Source organism: Caloenas nicobarica, chromosome 1 (assembly GCF_036013445.1).
Source record: "Caloenas nicobarica isolate bCalNic1 chromosome 1, bCalNic1.hap1, whole genome shotgun sequence".
Lineage (NCBI taxonomy): Eukaryota > Metazoa > Chordata > Aves > Columbiformes > Columbidae > Caloenas > Caloenas nicobarica.
Window position 1 is genome coordinate 137,271,580 of NC_088245.1, and position 20,564 is coordinate 137,292,143.

General features: G+C 41.2%; 1 protein-coding gene across 1 annotated transcript in view; it reads right to left on the reverse strand.

Moving 5' to 3' along the window:
* Positions 1–1,501: 1,501 nt before the first annotated feature.
* NRIP1 (nuclear receptor interacting protein 1) overlaps positions 1,502–20,564 on the reverse strand; it is a 103,459-nt gene continuing 84,396 nt past the window's right edge. Inside the window, exon 4 of the transcript XR_010607156.1 lies at positions 1,502–2,142. The gene's annotated coding sequence lies outside the window, so the exon portion shown is untranslated. The remainder of the gene's footprint in view (positions 2,143–20,564) is intronic.

Here is a 20,564-nt window from a genome sequence, read left to right on the forward strand (position 1 = left end):
TGCCTGACTGCTGACCAGTTGTTTTTTCTTGTATGCCAGGTTTACCCAGTCAGCTCTGGTGTTATTTTGGAGGCTGGGAAGAAAAAGGTAGAGTGGCAGGATAGCAAGGCAGCATAAGCAGTTAAATTGGATGAAGTATGGAAGAGATCTAACAGAGGAACTTCAGCTACTATAATTACCAGAGCCTCAATTTAACTGTGCTACATTGATTTTTGCAAAATGAGCTTCTTATCTATTAAAGATGAAGCCAAGAGCTTCGGTTCGTTGGCCTAGTTCCTTGCTACGGCTATCTCCAGAGATGCAGCATTCCTGGTGACTTTAACAGCATCACTCCATCAGAGTTTCTTTAAAACTTGGATATTTCACTTCAGATTACCTCCATTATCAAGTTGCTTTGTTCAGCAGCTTTGAAATATTATATAACACCAATCTCTCTTGTCCCCTTGAATACAAAGTATTACTATTAATCCTTTCGCAACTGTGAATCTAGGTTATATCATTTCTTGTGTAGACTTTTTCTCAAGTTGATAGAAAATGCAGCAAAGGTCTTTTCCTGATTTAAATTTTAGAACCTGTTCAAAATGTAAAACTATTCTATTGGCCTTTAGGCAGTGTATCAACTGAGGCAGACATATTTAAGCAAAACATTGGATGCACTGAAAGTGATAAGGTACTGATACAGTCTTCTGGGCATTTTCAATTCTGTAGACTGAAATCATTATAGAATTTAGACATGCATCGAAAATATAAGGCTGAACTTTTTTGCGATGAGAAGCTTGGGGTTTTTTTGTCATGATATTTTACAGATTCTAACTTCAGTGTTGTATCTTTTCTCACAAATTACTCAGAAGTTACTCCAGTAGGAAAAATATACATTCAGCCTAGTTGTCTCTAACACATGAAATATATACTAAGTTTTTGTGAAACGTTGTGAGAAAGTTTGTAAGTACACTCTCTACATTCATATTAAGAAGCATCATAATCTAAGCAATTAAACCAGTGATGATAAAATAAATTATATTCTTATTCAGGCTATGCATCTAAAAGCTGCTAAACAAAAAGTGACTTTGACTCAGTGGGCAAAGCTGCTAGGAGAATTTTAAGTTCTGTGGATAAAAAAAAATCTTGTTGTTCTTTGTGGATTAAGTTTAATTCAGATCCCTGTTCAGATCTGAACAAACTCAGTAAGTATTCTCCATTTATCTTTGGTGAGCTACAGGTCAAGCCCAGGAATCACATTACAGACAAAGAAGAGATGCTGTTGTATTGCCATTGTCTCTTCTGACATAACAGAGTCCCACAACTGAATAAGTTTCATTTCTGAAATTCCACAGACTAAGAGATAGACCAACTATAATATTTCTAATTTAATAACTGAGAAAAACGAAAATCAGGAAAGTACATTCTAGAAATGTGCTACTGCTTTTTAATTATATTTTATTTTATTTTTTTGAGGGACCTTTCTAAAGTGTGAAAACAAATCCAAACTATACAAGGGCTGTAAACATTAAGAAGGTTTACATTAATTTTAGTTTTGTTTCACAGAGCTTAATCAATATTTTATTTGTTGTCCAGCAGAACCGACAATCACTGTTTGCCAGTCAGCTCTAGCTGTTTTCACTTTTACCATCTGTACATATAGTAATGTCAAAACAAGTGAGTGTAGGAGGAACAGATATGGTTAGAGGCCAAATATGCAAATATGCAAATTTTAGGTGACTAGAACATTATGGTTTCTCTTTGACTAGCCTTTCTTCTCCTCTGGCCAGTGGCTTGGCTGGGTGCTTCATCACAGAGTCTGAGGCTCCATTCAAAAGATTTGTTTGAAATATCTGAATTGAAAGCATTTTCCTGACAGTAGTATTAATCCTACTATTTTGGCTGAAGATATTCAGGGTGTCCTTAAAAGATTCAAGTATTATCCTCAAGGTGGTCTTCTTTATACTAACAAGCTGTGGGAAAAGGGAAGTTTTCTCAGAGGGGTCTTGCCATGGCAGTTTTGATACATGAAAAGTTGCTGCAAGTTAGAAGCTCAGTGTTTGTTACAAAGCTATGCTAGTGGAATCCAGAATTTGGCATTAGCAGCATTGATGGGGTTGTTTGACTGCTGGATGTTTATTGGACACCATCCCAGAGCAGCACCTGTGGAGAAGATCAGAAAGTAAACATCAGAGCCGTGGCAGGGCATTGGATACATCCTTCATTCCAAATATGGTTTTTTGCCGATAATCAAAACAAGCTCTCTTTCCAAAAGCAAAGAAATGTTGCATCTTCATTTGTTGTTGACCTGGAGCGAGTGCTACCAAGTGCTACCAAACATGTCAATCACTTGGAACCTTGTTTCATCAACCGTTGCTGTGAAAAAGCTGAATAGCTGTCTTGGGTCAGCTCATACAATGACCTCCATCTTCTATATATTAATGGTAAGACAAATCTGTCTGGATGACAGTAAGGCAACTGAGGATAGCCTGATGACTGCCAGTAAATAGGTATGCAATCCTACAACCATCAATGAATGAAGACTTGTGGATGGTTCCTCCCTGGGCTGGCCTCTCAGTCTGCTGAGGTAAAGCAAGTGACCTTCAGTTCTCCAGTGAAGGTGCATCCCTTTGCCATGCTCCGGGAAGCATTACCAAGGACAGAAAAGTGAACAGGCTAGGTGCAAGTACAGAGCCTTGTTTGACTCTACTGGGAGCTAGAAACTACTCTAAAATGGAGAATTATGGGCTTCTATAACATCATGAAAGGAGCAGATGAGGTTATAGCATCTGTCAGAACAGCCTGGCTTGCTGAGGACTTGCAGACTACTGAGTCTTGAACAAGAAAATTGAACAGTTAAGTCCAATTAGTGACACTAAGAGCATGAATTCTGATCCCAAGAAATACTAAGATGCTGACCGCTAGAAGCTGAGAGGACATACTGAGAGAAGCAGTAATGTACGCTTTCTCTCTTACAGTCACCCTTAAACATGCACTTATAGCCACTCCAAGACAAAATACTGGACTAAGATAAATCTTTTATCTTATCTAGTACATAATTCTTCCTAATCTCTCTGCTTTTCCTAGGTTTGCCTGTTCAAGAATAATTATTTCAGTGTTACCACTGAGAGTCCAGAAACTGCCTGGTCATGAGGTATCACTATCAGAAGGATGAACTAATATTAAGAACAACCTGAACCAATAATTTACAGAGTATAAACTGATGGAAGACGCCAGATAGCTCTCACATAATGGACAATCACATTTCTTTTTTTCCTATAACTATACAATTAAAGCATCCTTGAAGTCTTCCACCACATATTCAGGTGAATAGTGAAAAGAGCAACAGACAGTACCCTTCTGTTCCACATGCAAGTATGCTAGCAGCTATCCCACCATCCTTGGGGACATATCTTCTTGTAGCACTATTGTACATAAGATTTCTATTTGATCACATTAATCATTCCATGAAGGAGATCAGAGGTGGTTGACTAAAGAATTCAACTGCCAAGATCGACTTCTTTTTCAGATAAAAAATGCTACTCCAAGATCTATCAAAGGAGTCAAAGCTAGGTGGGACCCCTTATAGAGATCTTTGCAGAAATATATTTGGTGTTGTATGCATTACTACAGGATGGCACGTCCTCAGCCTTGACCTTATGCTACGCATCTCCCATTTCCCAAAGGTGTCATGTTACCCAAGGATTTATAATGTTCCTGCTTCTTGTGAAGTTTAACACGTGAGCTGCGCGAGACAGTCTGTTTGATCTCTTCATAATTTGAATCAGTCCATCTTGATGACTGTTTTTAATATAGTCGGTGGGTGTTTCGGATAAGGCAAGTGAGGCACACATAAAAATGAGTCAGCCACAGCTATAGTACATATTCTGATGAACAGGAAACCTTAACCTGTAGGCTTAGCAAGACATATCAGTGTGTTGACACTGCACAGCAAATGGGAAGTAAGTATTTGCCCCTTTTGCCTGTGCAGCACGGCTCACTGCCCCACTGGCTGGGAAGCATGAAGGTACTTCTGCCCTTTTGCTGCTGACCTGATTATAATCCTCCGTTTTCTAAGATTTCACCTGTAATCCTAATAAATGAGATCTCTACCAGGTGCCTCCAACAAGTCTTGTAAGATCTATGGCTAATCAGGGTAGGAGTAACCTGTAAACACTAAAAAACTCTCCTTTCTTTTTTCCTTTTTCTCTCTCTTTGTCTTTTTTATTTTAAAGAAGTAAATGAGATTGCATTTTCCCCTAGTATACAGGATACTTGCTGGATATATTATGCTGCTACCACCAGGCTCACTTGAGGTGTTTTGCTATGACCAAACAGTGGCAAATCTTTTTTTTTTTTGGTCTAAAGATTTTTTAATTTTTACCTATATTGATACTGCCAGCAAACAAATGGCAAGCAGATAGAATAAGATGCCAATGCTTGTGGGGATCTAGGAAACATACCCTTGTATGATTAAAGCTCCATACCAGGAAGGTGTGACTGGAAGTATCTAGGCTAAGGCAGATACTCATCTTCTGAGAATTCAGTGTGAAACGTGGAAAGCAATATACCAGGCTGAATTTTGAAATGCCTACACTGAAGACATCTGCGGAATAATGTGGGAGCCAACCAGCTGCTTTTTAATTTATATTGTACAGTGGATAACCAATAACACCTGGCTACAACAGGGAAATTAAATGTTAATAAAACTCACTAGAGCCAAGTATTGCAAGAAGGAAACTTTCCTACACTCTGCTATTGATGTAAATCTTGGTTACTTTCACTTTTATTTCCACTTTGCTTAATTAGAGATTTCACTACTGGTTATATCAAAATATGTAGTTTTGAACGAGTTCTAGAAATGAAAGTCTAACACAATGTGAACTGAAATAAACAACAACCTGGCTCAATAGCAGTTACAGTAACTTGCCCACAATCATAATGACTTTCTGGAGACTATCTGAATACATAAACGTAACTTAAACTTACTAACTTTTTCAGTTATGTGAAGACTTAACAATTCTGAGAGAAATGTGTGAATGCATGTTAGAATTCCTCACTCTTAGTTGAATGGGCTGCAATTAAATCACAGACTCTGAAAAACAAGTGTAAAACATAGCATGGAATATTTTTTACATCTATTTGTTGAAAAAGTAATATTTTTAAAAGTCCTCATGAAAAGTAATTTCCTGGCATCTGCAAACATCAGACATCATATCTCTTTACTTATTAGGGTATTTTCATACCGAACTTTCACATTTGCTGTGGTTGATTACATCCAATCCAGCAATTCCCACTGACTTCCAAGGGCTCTGGAGAAAGCAATCAGTGATCTAATGTTTTCTACCTCTTCTGTTTAAGTTTCTTTGAAGTCAAAAATAGATTTTTCAGTAGAACATCTTTTCTCCTTATACTTCCATTATATTCAAGCCACTAATACTTTACACTGAAAACATATACAGCTATGATACTTCGAGAAGCTGTGGCATTCTGTTAATGCAAACCTTCAATGCTGGATGTTAAACTGTGGTTACAAGGCAGAGTTCTCAGTTTTATTCTAGAAAATGTGCTTCTGTAAATAAGAAATGATTGGTTGTTTTCCAGCTATTATGAAACTTAAAACAGAGAACCACTAATATCTGCAGACCTTCAACAAACTCAATAAAAGAGAGCACTTTTTGTTTCTATCACTAAGGAGCCTATGTTGTTAAACAGCAGAAAAGCTCTGAGAAAAAGGTTTGATGATCTCTGTTCAGATATCTACTGACTGACAACAGTCTTACACTTACAAGCTACTGATAATCTGAACTAAAGCAGACCAGCATTAGATAGCATTTGACCAGTGAATTCATATGACACATGCCATGATGCTCTCTACATAAAATGAACTGATATGCTCTGAGGATACAATTACATTTATGATCCTAAAATACATAACCTTGGAGAGAGTTCCTCTGAAGGAAAACAAGAAAAATGAGTAATCAACAATTCCACTGGGAAAACAATCTCACTTTAGTTTGCAGTCTCCACCAAATATTCCCACAACCAGCTTTGGTATGCTTTGGAAATTCTAAACAGATCACATACATTTATTTTACCAGGTAATGACAAGCACTAGCACTATGTTGCTTTGCAAAATCAGAATGTATTTATAGAACTGTGAAGTACAAGTCTCTTTCTTTGGTCCCAGAATTTGAGTTTTGTTTTCAGCTGCTTATGGCTCACTCTCAAGTTTGTATTCAGACAGATGGAACTGGAGAATTCATTTCTGTTTGGTCTCTACTGTGTAAAGGTGTACTTTGGACCAATCACAAGAAAAGAGAACACATGGGTGGCTAAAAGAAGTGGTATTGGATCCGACTGAGAGTTTATTTTGCTGGAAACAGGGAAGAAGAGGAGATGGGCACTGTTGTATCCCATTCTGCAGCAGGTGACAAGCAAGTATTTAAAAGAGGTCTGGCAGTGACTCATCTCCTCCGTGGAAAGACCATGCACAGTGATTTTGGATGATAACTGCATCAGGACTAAGTAGCACAGGGCTCTTCTCACCCAGACTCACAATCATAACTCAAAGGCCTTGCTCAGTTGCTTTCTGCCAGCCCTAGTTGAAGCCCACGACCTGGAGAGCCCTTTCTCTCCTTTAACTGGGTACTGACACGAGACACACATTACAGCTCAAGAATCCCTCAACAGCCGTAATTTTGGGAAAGAAGTTAGCATCTCCATATCCAATAGAAGCTGCAAATCTGCTGAAGTCAACCCAGACGTGCCTGCCTAATATGTGGCATTTCCATTGGAGGCTCTCAAATCACTCTATAATCATTAATGAAAGTACTTCCTCAACGCACCAGCTATATATATGTTGAACTCTTATTATATTATATTGAATTTACTGATCCACACAGAATCATGATACAGATAACAATTAATAAAAGATTCCATTAAAACACAGTTTATGCTACAGTATGTACCAGACTTTGGAAAGCTTCCATCTCAGTTTCCAGCAAATTTTTCTCTTCACATTTGCACGGCAATATATTTTCCATCTATGAAGTGTCTCTCAGAATTTATCTGCTTGTTCATTCTTTTCTATTGAGAAGTACATTTAAACTACTTAATCTGGATTTGACCCTTGTCAAATTTAAATCTTAGTTTCCAACTGGTGACAAACTTAAAAATGTTATTTTTCTTTCCTCAAATTGAGACCAAATAAGTGGCTTCTTCAATATGGCTGTTCAGATCCAAAATGTTTTTCAAAAACCTGAGGCAGTCTTTAGCCGGATTAAAAAACTGTAATAGGATAACTCCTCAGAAATCAATAAACAAACATCTAATAATGTAATGCACACCACTCAACTTTTCTATACCAGGTGAAACATTTCTCAATAATTGAATTTACCTCAGATCCTTTAGGAATGTTGATGATTCACACAGCTGCCTGGAATTAAAAATTGGAATAGGATTCTAAGTAATTTTATTTAATACACAAAAGAGATTTATCACTGAAAGACTCATGTCAAGGGTTCTTCAGCATCCTATCTAAAACAATAGTGATGAATTTTCACTTGGTTCAGCAGTTGTCTATGTTTTTATTACTAAATCCTCCCAAATATCTGGTGAAAACATCCCTGACATGATGAAGTATCACATAGCAAAAGTGGTGCAGCATACTAAAAGAAACCCAGTCTGGTGTGTGTCCCCAGTGGAAAGTTCTCAAAACAATTCTGTGCTGACCTACAGCTGCTTTCACTGCACTTCTAACATGGGACTGAAAAGGAAAACACTGCTCTTTGATTCCTGGCCTTACAGCTGGATTGGAGGTGCAAAGAAAGTAAAATGCAGTGTTTTGGTTTCTGGTGCTTCAAGGAATATTATTTTTTTTCTTGCAAAGCAACTACTTGGAGACAGGAAACCAAGGAATGAACCTGGTAGGATTGTACAGTTAAATGATGTTCATTGAAATAGATCTATGCTTTTTGTTTCATGGAAAATGAAGTTTTACAAAAGCTCTCTTTTCACACCACCTCAGCTTTTGGCTGGCTGCTGTGTACAACATATTTTCAGAAAACTCTATTTTAGCAAAAAGGTATATTATTGTAATCACCCTGCTAACTGAAAAGAGAGGTGCCGGAGGTATCAATCAGCTGATGTAAATCAGCAGAGCTGCACCAAAGGAAAGATCGCAATGCCACTCTATTAGCTAAGACTTTTATTGCAGTATATTTCATGACTGTGTATACCTTTGGCATACATGGAATAGGCTGTTTAAGAGAGCTGTTCTGTGAAATTTGAAATGATTTTTGCTCGAGGCAGCAGGGAAAACAAACAACCACCCTTTCGGCAGCCGAAAAAGGAAGGGTTGGACACCGCACAGTGAGGAGTAGCAGTTAAACCTGAGCAGTGGCTTCCTACTGAAGATACGGTCTCAGGTTCAGCTACTTACACGGGACGCGTGTGAGCACTGTATTTCAACATGAGAGTTGTACAAAACTAACAGGGAACAAAAATGAATCTGATGTTTTTAGAAATGAAGTCATGGCCTACTTTTCCTTCCTGACCCCAGGCAAATGATTGACATTGGAGCAGACTGTGACCTGTTTAGACTGGTTTAGTGTGTCAACTGCCACCTGGTTTTATGTCATTGAACATGTAACGAGGCTCACTAAATAAGGCAGACCTAACCTAGAAAACAGCATCAGTCTTCACTTATATTTTTAGGTTGATTTCTTCTCAAATAAATTTAAATATCGAACTGAGTCATTCACTGTGAAAGTCTGTACAAGCTTTCCTGTGCTATCAAGAGAGATTAAGAATTCTAGCCAGCTATGTGGTGTCACTTTATTCTTTTATTCTGGGTTGAATTTTGGTTTTTAGTTTTTTTCAAACCGACTTTCTTGTTTTGGGCTGAAAACCTGTAGAGAAACAGCATGCCAGAACCAGAAGTTTCTGTCTTTTCAGGAGAGAAGAAATACCAACACAAAAAGGGAGAAGTCATGTGCCAGCCCCAGTTACTGGCCAATGCTGCTGCTCTTGCCCCAGTAGCAAGTTAACAGCAACTCATTTTTTCTTACTAGCATGGGCTACATGTGAGGAAACGACGATCTTGCTGCATGCTTTTCTAACGGTGACCAGTACAGCTGTTTCTGACAGGACTGCCCCATCCTGACACGTTTCTGAGTGCCCTGCTGGGATCTCAGAGAGGCATTACCTCCACAGTACTAACCTACACTGCCCAAGGGAAGCTGGATACTTGCTGCTTTGCCTTCTCCACCATCTAACACTGAACCAGCCTCATCACATGCAGGAAGATTTTTGGCAGCCTGGCCATAGGTAGGGTCTGCTCTTGCACGAAGCAGCCAGTGGTGGGCAGGACTGAGCCAGAGGGAAGAACTGTAGCACCACACAAACCCCAAGGTGGGGCATAACGGTATGACTCGAAGTCCAAAACCAAGCCTCATACTTGGTTTGCTCTCACAGAGATGTATTTCTACCACTGTTCCTAGTAAGCTCATATGAGAAGTAGGGCACATGTCAGCTGAGCTTAACCCTTTTAAATTTTTTCCCTGACTGAACACTTCTTTAAAAAGAATGATGATTTAGTCTCATTTTCTATGCTATTGCAGCATTGGAAGGTCTTGGATCAGACTCTTGGCTGTTCAGTTGACTTCTGGATTTGCTGCAAAGCAATGGCTTTAGGCAGTGCCTATGTTTCGAAAAATATGCAGATACTTCCTGTGAGCTATTCAAACTGCAGTGCTGGTTCTAAACTCACTGACCTACTTTAACTTGCTTTTTGACTGGCCGAGTTTCCGACTTATCTTCATTTTATCTGACTGTTAAATATTGCTTGGTTTTCAGAATTATTGTGCATGACTCCTCCTGTAGTCAGTCTCTTCTCTAGGTAGGTGGTTTCCTGTCCTAAATTTCCATTACTAATTGTAGTCGTTCCTAATGCACACAAAAAGCACCATCCCAGGCTACAATTTCACCAATGCATGCCCTCATTCCCAAGAGGCCTTCAGACATCTGGGGCATTATGCAGTTAAGTAATTCCACATCTGAACATATTAAAACAAATGCATGCAAAAAAAGAACAACTGCAAAGTGTTCGTTTGTTTCCTTAAATGCTTAAATGTTGGTGGGCTATGAGAGCACCCAGTCAGTTTGCAATGGAAACCAAATGTACAGGGAAAGATAAGCCACCAGGAGTATTACACATGAATTACACATGTAATTACACATGGCTGTCAAATTGCAGAGGAGAGATGCAAATCATTGAAAGCTCCATATTCAAAAGCAGCTGCCCAAACTCTGTCGGTTCATTTCAGTTGTTGGAAAACATGGCCCCAGATCTACGTTCCTGGTGGGCAGATGTTAGTATTCTCGTGCAGCGCTCCCATGCACTTCCTGAGAGACGCCTGTTGGTGTCTCTAGTCTGTGAAACACGACAACTGTTATCACAAGTTTTTCTTGAGAGGAATTTTCATGCATCTCTGCAAACATAGTTTTGCAGACTTGAGTTTCACCAATGTGAAAAAAGAAGGGCAGTTTCAGACACAGAAACTTCCCCCACCCTTCGTTGGGTGTATTTCAGTCTCTATCACTTGCTTGGTTTGTGGAGTGACTGAGATTCCTGCCTAGCTGGTGACACCAGTGACTGGCTGTATTGCCATTTCTCTACACCCAGCGCATCACCCCTCACTCTTGGAGAGAAAGGGATGGTGAAACCTTTGGTCAGGAAGCCAGTATCAGCTTGGGCACTGCCTCCCATATATCAATAGTTTCTTATTCCAGATTTCTGGAATGGCAGTTCTAGCAGTCATCAGGTTTCCTCAGACTACCTTGACTCTATTAAGTAGCCTGTAGGTATGGGCATGGTAGAGATGCCATACTAGCTGTAGTATTCAGTTTTGTCCTAGCAAGATTTAAAGACACAATGTTGGTGGCAATTCACCTGGCGGTGAGATTTTACCAAGTTGGTGGAGAAGAGCTGCCATCAGCAGAACCATTCTCCTCAAGCCCTGTCCCCCGCTTCATGAAGCAATCTCCAAGTGGCCCTGCAAGGTTTAGCACCCAGAAGCCCTCTTCTGCAGGTGGCACAGTGAACCTCTCTCTTGCTCCCAGGAGGACACCTGTTTGGTTTTTATGTCTGCATCATACCTGACTTGGTCAGAGCAGCTGCATGACCCAACCGGAGCAGCACCAGCATGCTCGGCACCAGGATAAGAGGGTGCAAATGGGTTTGACATGATCCAGACGAGCCCAAAATAATCTCAGCTCTTGGCAGAGCTGACAGAATTTGTATCAGGAGACTCAGGCTAGTCAGTAGTCATTGTAAGACGCAATGGATCTGCTGCATTTTTAAAAAATGCATTTGAAATAAAGGTTTGAAAAGTTCCTACTCTTCATCTTGGGGTCAGGGTTTTTTTTTTCCTGCCCTTTTGGGATTTACAAAAAGACATCGGTGGACAGTATATGTCTTGCAAGCACATTCTATTCATCTTCCAGCACTCTCAGATACCACCACCAAACGCACTGCTTGGGCCCTGCCCTCTGCTCCTCCTGAACAAGGAAAAGTGTCTCATCTCAGAGCTCAACAGACATTCTTCCTGCTCCTGCCATGGCACAGGGCTGCTGGGGACTCAGCCTGGGCCACCCACTCTGGCAGGGCATGGCAGGGCCTCGCCAGCCAAGCCTGTCCCACCACCTCTGTGGGGAGTGGGGCTGACCCGGAGGCAGCCCCAGCCCCATGGCCACCCTGGGGTCAGCCGGCCCCATCATGAGGGAGGCAGGGACAGGCCAACCCTGGTGCTGGTACTCATGGCCAGGCCTGGCAGGGAGCTGTGCCGGCCTCCCGAAAAGCAGCCACCAGGAATGGTTTGTCGCAACAGCACCTATTACATGCATGTTTAAAGAAACAACCTCACAGAATACTGGAAATAGCGTCGGCAAGAACCCCACTAGGTGTATAACACAGCCAGCTCCTGTGCTTCAAGCTACACCCGTGTGCTTGCAGATGTAGGAGTTAATAAGTTTTTCCTCACTTAAAATCCCCCTCCTGGTAGAACTCTTGTCAGGTCTGGCATGTCAGCCACCAAAAGCTCCTTACAGCACAGCCAGATGCAAACCCTTCCTATGCAGCAGCCCTGATTGTTTTTTAAAAATAGAAGCATAAACAGAAGCTTCTTTAGCAAACGGCAAAGTTTTAAAAATATGCACTTTCTAAATGCTTGCCCACTGCTCCCTCAGACAGCTGGTTTCCCAAAAGGGCTGCATGGGGCTCCCCTCTATGAGGCGACAGACCCCCGTGCTGTGCTTTCTTCAGGCTCTGCCCCAGAAACTTTGCCTTCTGCGCTGGAACCAATTGCTTGGCTACAAAACCAGATGATGGTCTGATTAAAACACGTGTTATCCAAATTTGGGGGAAAGACTGGTGTATGTCCCATGTATTAGCCTAAGTACCCCTGGAGGGTGATTTTCTCTCCTGTAGCAGATACCCAAAGGGCAGGACAAGAGTATTTACACTGAAATTAACTTAGACCACTGAATGAAAAAAACCCACTTTTTAAAAACCCACGGTAGCATCTCTAAATCACAGTAACAAGAAAAGTACAAACAGAAAAAGAAATACTATCCCTGCTTTGCAATGCTTGCATAGTCTTTACATTCTCCAATGCAGACGCTCTAAACATTGCTTTAAAAATATCTTCTCCCAAATGATATATGACGCAGATCCATTGGAAACGTACTGGATTTAGATAAGCAGATTCAAAAGCCCACAGGTTTCTTTTTGTAAGAGACCTCTGCGTCTCCCTAGAATGGAGACATTGAGCTCAGGCAGCTGCCCAGGCAAAGCCATGTGGAAGCTCGAGGAGGTATTCAACAAGCATGCCTGAGGCCTAAATTTCATAGACTTCATACTGGCAGCATGGTTGCATGCCTGACTTCTTTTAAGTTGATAAAAATCACTCACAGTAGAGTTTATTAAAACATTTCTTGTTTACAGAGCCATAATTTACTCGGGTACAAAATCGTAAGACCCAGAAGTGTTTGCAAGTTTAATGCTACATGTGCTTTTCTCTGTTTAAACTGGGGCAGTAACAACTTGCATTAAAATCTGTAGAAGCAATTCAGAATGACGCTGTATCATTTAAAAAAAAAATCCAGACCATAGGAATGGTAAAAGATGGGGCTGACACTGGGAGCTGAGGTTGAAATTCACAAGCACGGCTGAGTTTGGAGTTGTCATGGTACCAGTGCTACTACGTGTGAACCACAGAAACATCAGATCACACTCTGAAAGGCAGCAGTTTTGCCTGCATTCAAAGTGAGCAAAACCTTGGAACAAACTGTTCTGTACCTTCAAGGAACTCAAAGTTCACTCTGATCCAGCAGTCTAGATTCAAAGTTTAAAAAGTGGGAAGATTTTGGATAAATTCGTGATTTTCTGCAAGCTAGGCCTGGCTCCACGCTGCCGTGGTTATTATGGAGTTGCAACTCTGCAACCTGTGGATCAAGTCAGAAACACCAGAAAAAACACAGGTCTTCTCACAGCGTTGTGCCTCACACTATGTTGGGGAAACGTGGCTTGCTCAGGCAACCGCACCTTGTCCGTGGCAATAATAAAAATCAGAAAAATCCCTGTCTGTAATCAATGTTTTATTACTATTAGCCCTTTCATGCCCTGCAGAGAACCATGCACATTGTAGCACAAATAATCCATCACTATCTTGTTAAACTTATTTTGCAAAATTTTCTTGAATATGTAGGCTAAGGTTTGCCCCCTTCATTGCTATGCTCTTAATAATAGTGTGCAGCCAAGTGTAAAAGATCTTCTGTCTTCTCAATTAACAAACTATTAAGCTTTCTCCTAAGAGTAATAAACTCCTGTAATCTGATCCACAGATGCTTTTTTTTCCCCCCCAAGTGCAAGTTTGTGTTTCCAGATCTGCGCGGGCTGTTCTAAACAGATTTTGCTGAGGAGACACACAGAAGGTATATTCACACTAACTCTGCTGGTTTGACTGAAAATGAGTTAATTTTCTTCATGCAGTATAGAAACCTTCCTTTTTCATAGCTAGCAGACTCATTATTTGGACTTTGTTTGAGAAAAAGAAAATAACGCCCTGGGACAGAGTTAATGTTTTTAATTGCTCTGGTTTGAGAGCCAAGGACATTCTGAGTGCTCTGCCCACAGGTGTGAGGCAGCTGGGAAGTGGGGCATGGACAGGGCAGAGCTTGACTGACATCCAGGCTGATCAATGAGAGTATTCCATCCCATTCCATTCCATTATTAAGGAAAATCAGGATCTTCTGGTCTCCCTCTCTCTCTCACTTCTTCGTTTTCTTCACTCTTTTTGTCAAAGCTGGGAGAGTTCTGTTTGGGACTTACGTTAGTTCGGCCTTTTACCATCCTGCTATTTTGCAGAGGCCTCTGGGCCCTTCTGCCTTTTTTCCTTTTTTCTCTCTTTGGGATTAGCTGTTTGGGACCAGGTGCTGCTTCCTGGGACTGGCTGCTCAGTGTGGATGGAGTTCATGAGGAATTGCCTTGAGTATCTTTTATTTTGTGTGCTATTTCTATTATATATATATATTCACTAGTAGTGTATTAGTATTTTCTTATTTTATTAGACTGTGTTTATCTCAGTCCAAGTTTCTCCCTTCCCTTTCGATTCTCTCCTCTATTTGGGGCGTGAGAAGGGAGGTGACTGAGCTAGCAATACAACCACGATAGCCACTCGGGTTAAACCACAACACTAACATGCTATATAGGTGAAAAGTCACCTGCCATACAATGAAATCTAAATTGTTTCAAGGTATTTCTTTTAATTTCATCAAGTATTCCTGCATCTTTTACTTATCATACATGAATAATCTTTATAGAAACTGTCTCTCAACAGCAGACACTTTTCTATTAGGGCCATAGGGACTCTGAGCATCCCTGGAAAATGTCTAAGAAGCCTATGAAAGGCAGCTGGAAAAAGCAAATTTTTTATCAGGATGGTTGAACTCACTGACTTAAAAGTGTCTGCGCTCTTATGAAAAAAATGCGGGAGCCCATAAATTCCAGAACCCCTGCTCCAAATGGAGGAGTTGAGGAATGTAGAAACAGAAGATAATGGCAAATCCCCCTAAATGCACAGTCAGATATCTGGGGAACAACATGCAGTTTACCTAAATTTATACCTGAATGCACTGTTGTTTAGCCTAGGTCTCAATGTGCTCCATAAAAAAGGTGAGGTCAGTCTGCAGAGGTGAGATGTTACCAACACTCATTGAGTTACTTCAAAGGGGAGACAAAGATCATATCCAAAAGAAATAAGCCTGCTTTGTTTTCACAGTAGAAAAGCAAAATCTAGGCCTTCATGGCTTAGCAGATCAAAGGCCAGGTGATGTTCTAGGGTAATTTAAAAAAAGGACAGAGAATTTCTTCCGGAAATTTATGATCTGAAGACTTGAAAAAAAAGACCATCTGCCCCTCTTCTCCACAGCTTGCTGTAGTGAACAACCAGGCTGATCTGCTACCTGTGGCTGCTTGGCTCCACTGCATGTGTGCAGCCCCAAAGAGCACATAATAATATTATGAAACGAGAAAAGGTGTGGGTAGGTTGTTTTACAATTTATAGAGCAGGTAAGGTCATCTAGTTCATCAAACTTTCGGTACTTAAAAGAGGCCTGTAGGAAAGATGAGGAGAGACTTTTTAGCTGGGCCGGTTGCAATAGGACAAGGGGTAATGGTTTTAAACTAAAGGAGGGGAGATTCAGGTTAGACATGGGGAAGAAATGTTTTACAATGAGGGTGGTGAAACACTGGCACTGGTTGCCCAGAGAGGTGGTAGATGCCCCATTCCTGAAGACATTCAAGGCCAGGCTGGATGGGGCTCTGAGCAACCTGGTCTAGTTGCAGATGTCCCTGCTCATGGCAGGGGGTTGGACTAGATGAGCTTTGAACGTCTCTTCCAACTCAATCTATTCTATGGTTCCATGAAACACTACAAAACCATGGCTGGTTTGAAACCCTCCCCAGTAGTTATGCTGTATCAGCCGTATTCTGTTACTTTCTTGTCCCTTGAAACCAGAAATCAGGAAAATTCCCTAAAATTCACTACCAGGAAGTCCCATTATGTTTCTTTTCCAGCTTGTAGTGATGAGATGGTATTGTCAGCACTAACTTTTAACTAAGCAAAGAGGAGCCTTGGGTTGTAGGAGACCACCCACACACCAGACTATACTTCTGTGGTAGTTAAAAGCAGCTAAGTATAAACAAAGGCAGCAGCCAGGGACCTGGAGTCAGCTCTCTTCTCATAGGCCTTCCTGTTTTTACCTCACTACTGCTCGTTTTTCAGATCTAGATGACACTTCTCTACCAGCATCTGGAGGCCAGTCTCATGCGAAGCCCTGCGAGCCCGGTGCTGCTCTGCTGCTGTGGCTGTGCAGACACACACACACCAGCTGTAACTGAGTTGGCACGGGCACCAGAAGCATTTCCAAGAACATCAGAGCTTCCAGCCAAACACCTCAGTGCATATTTTAGATCTCTTAATGTATTAAACAAGGTTTTTCGCACTTTTTTTCTCTCTGGGTAATTTAATAAGCAACTCCCTTCTCACCTCACTTTTGATGTTCACGTTTTTTCCTCATACTTATTTCTGGGTTCACAGATTTTTTTTTTTGAAGAGACCACTGGAGAAACCCACAGTAACAGGCCCCTTTTCTGATCACCTCCATGACACAATCCACAGGTCATGATTTGTGTTTCAAGTTCAGAAACAACACAGTCCCTCCTGAAATAAGGAATACCAATGCTGAGGTAGCAAATTTATCAACTAAATACATCTTTTTCCTCCTCTACTCTTGTTTCATTTAATATTTTTCTAAATTTTGTAAGATATTGAATGCTCTGGCTTGACTCAGCTCCTGAAAATCAGCTCAGTAGCATCTGTTACCAGTGTTTCTTGCCTAGCTCCAAATCAAGATCAGTTGTTATTGTGTAGCTGCTTACAACCAAATTCTTCCTTCTTTCCCTTCCTGCTCTCATCTTCCCCTCATTGTCTTCAAAAGTTGCCTCCAAGTCCCACTGTAAAACCCTTCCCTCCAGTTCAACCTGCTTCCCTTTTCTCCTCCTCTCCCCAACAGCCTCTTCAAATGGGAAGTCATCTTTCCCCAGCGTCAAGGATAAAATCCACCCCACGCAGAGGAGACAGTGCCAGGTCCACTTAAGCCTTCCAAAGAATTTCACCTCAGATGACTTTCCCCTCTCCTCCTCCTCCAGAGTTATTCTTTTCACAATACTTTTCAACAATGACCTCAGCCAGATTCCTTCACCACTGCTAACTTGTACCAGCACTTAATGTACTTTATGTGCCTGCAGTGTTTTTTCTGAGTTTGTAATAGGTTGCAAATTCCTTGAAGCATGTCTCATTATATTTTTGTATAGCTCCACTCACTCTGTCTCTACTTAATAAATAATGGCTAGTCTACAAGAATGCTCACTGTACATCCCTACTGTTTTAAATATCAGCCCTTGCATTGTCAGCTTTCTTAATTTTATCTGCATGAGTCACTGTACCCATCTTCTGCATCTATGTACACGTGCTCATTCACATTTATCTGCACAGAAAGAAATGCTAAAATAATCCCCTGTACCAAAATTCCTTATTTTGTACATAAATCCAAACACTTTGGATTAGCTGGAGACAGAGTCAGCCTTTATAATTTTCCACTTTTTTATTCTTCCTTGAAATGTTCCCCTTCCCTCACAAAAACCCAATCAGAGAGTGTAAAAGCACTGTTTGTGTTTTTCAAGAAAAGCTATTTTAGACATGAGACCTCACGTTTAATTTGCCCTGCTGTTGATATAAGAAATACATGGCAGATGATAAACAAACAACATGCTAAAAATACACTGAAATGTTGAACGCTGGAACTGAGCCTGTGTGAAAGAGCTTTATGTTGAGGAAAACACAGTGAAGTGCAGCCCAGCTGAGAAAAAACACTGTCATCAGGATCCCAGCAGCATAGTCACAATAAAGCACTTTCACTGCTGCAAGGTCTTATTTACTTGTCCAAGCCCATTAGTGGTTAGACCTGCTATACAATCACAAGCCTGGGGTCAGCTTTCACAGGTTTCAGGTACAAATCATAGCCGGTGCCCTACTTCCACGTAGGTCACTCTCTGGCTTCAGGAACTTTTCTTCCATTTTCTTTATCCTGGTTGGCTTTTAAACTTGCCTATTTAATGCATTGTAATTGAGTTATATTTCCAAAACATTTTTCTTGCAAATACATTTTAACCTAGTTTTACTCAAAGGTCCCACATAAGATGACCAAAGCAGAGGCAAAGTTACAGACTGTGATTTAAATAACTGATGCTGATTGGAAGCAAAAGAGACCAGAGTTGTGGAGTTTAACTTCTACTTTGTGATCAGTCATTTGCAAAGACATCTCTGACAGACAGGTTACCAGATCATAGCAGTTCCATGATCTCCAGGGATTTTCCCATTTGATGGGGATCTTCACGTTTAGGTGCTCTAATCTAAATCGAAAGGCCGAACTGCATGCTATGCCTTTTAACACACCAAAACTTGATATAGGACAAATGATACTCTCTTGTCTATCTCAGGTATATGTACAGTTGATATTCTACTTGCATTGAAGTCTCTATAAAAAAAGAAAAAGGGTTTTTTTTTGTCTATTTAACACAGAAATCCTGACATACAGTATGGCCATATGCCCCACCTGAAATACCATGAAACCCCGCAGTCAACCTCAATGCAAACCTGGGGTTCTTTAATCATAATTTGGGGACCATCACTCTTCTGGTGACGATGGTGGTAGGAAATACGACCAGTCATGACAGGCTGCAGGTACCACCTGATAGTAATATAGATCTTACCTATGCTATGTATTTCCAAATAGTGTGGCAAGAGCAACCCTTGCTCATGGCAGGAAGACCGCAGTGATTGCTCCTGAACTTGAGTAAATAGTGATGATGCAGCAGCTGTTAACTTCTGCTATGGAAAAAGAAAATGCAGCAAACAGGGACTTCTGCTTTTACAGAAGCCTTATCATTTTGGCCCTGTAACCTGACCTTGTTTGCTCAGGTGCTAAAGCAAGGTCTTCTGGTATCACAATGCTCCTCCTGAGGTCCTTTTCTGCATCTCCCTCTGGAGGTGTCCATCCCAGACTCTTTCATCAAGCCCAACCCAGTCATCATTCCCTCCAGAGTCAGGACGCTGCCATCTACCCAGCTGGCCACTGTGCATCCCCCACCCCACTGAGCAGCAGTAGCAGCTGCACCCAGCAGGACCCCTTTTTGGTACCTTTTTCAATCCTTGCCAGGTCCCAGGTAACACTAGTAATTTGCATACTACATAGAAAAGGCGTAGAGCATCTTTCCAAGCGCTCCTCCTTTGACCAGTCAATCTACTTCTGTATCTGACTCCTGGCCTTGGCACCTTTCTGGACAGAGGTCTCTGTGCTTCACTGCTTTCTGATCTGGTTCCTCACTCCACAGACTGAATTTAGCCCTGTGAGTGCTGTTCTCATTCATCCAATTCTTCCCTTCTTGATTCCCAGCCCAGAAAAATACATGCAACACTGCATCAAGCAAAGGAGAGCAAACTCCAAGCATCCAGCGTGGCTCCTCAAACAGGAGCAATACTCTGCCCTACAGATGTTTCTACAGTTGTTAAGAGTTTCATATCATATGCTGAATCCTCTACTTTCCTGCAAAGCATGCGGCTCCACGCCACAGGCAACCACATTCCATATCAAAATGGAGAGCACCACCTCAGCTCCAGTATAATCAGGATTGCTTTGGGCCAGCTGGGCACATGCTCAAAGGGTGACACTGGCACAGCTGTGACATCAATGCAGGGCAACACAAACATAGTAGATGCCTGGAATCTAGCTGCTACTTCTGCAGCCCCTGCTCTGTGTACTGCCAAAAATTTCCATATCCCCTTGATCCAACTGGGGAGATACAAAAACTGAACTAGGCAGAAATTTACACAGCGCTCAGGATCCCTTATCACCAGCGTTACCACTTACCGCTGCAGGCATCCTGGCAGCAAGGGACACCAGTCAGCCTGGGTCAGAGGAGACTTCTGTTCCATGCAGGAGGTTCCTGGTACTGTCAGGAGACGTTTTGCAGGCAGAATTGCACTGTGTCGCAGACATAGCTTGAAATCAAACAAGGGATAGCAAGCCATATTTTTCTAGTGTAAACACAACATAAATGTTTACATAAGAGAGATAAAGATGACAGGAAAACTTGAATAGCACCTTTCTTACTAAAGTGAACCAAGTTTTGAAGTGCTAAGCAGATGTAGGAAGACAATGAAAAAATCTGTAGAAGCCACTGAATATAAAAAGACCAGTATTTTTTTTAATGTAACTAGCTTTATCCTTAGACCTTCTATGTAAGTTTTAAAGAGTGGGATGTATTCAATACAATAGCTGCTGTCTGTTTCCAGACAATTATTCCTTCCACTTCTAAATTAATAACTGCAAATCCATGCCACGTAAAAAATACAAGGATGATTCTTTGGGCTGTTAACAATTCTTCAGCGGGGGATTTCAGT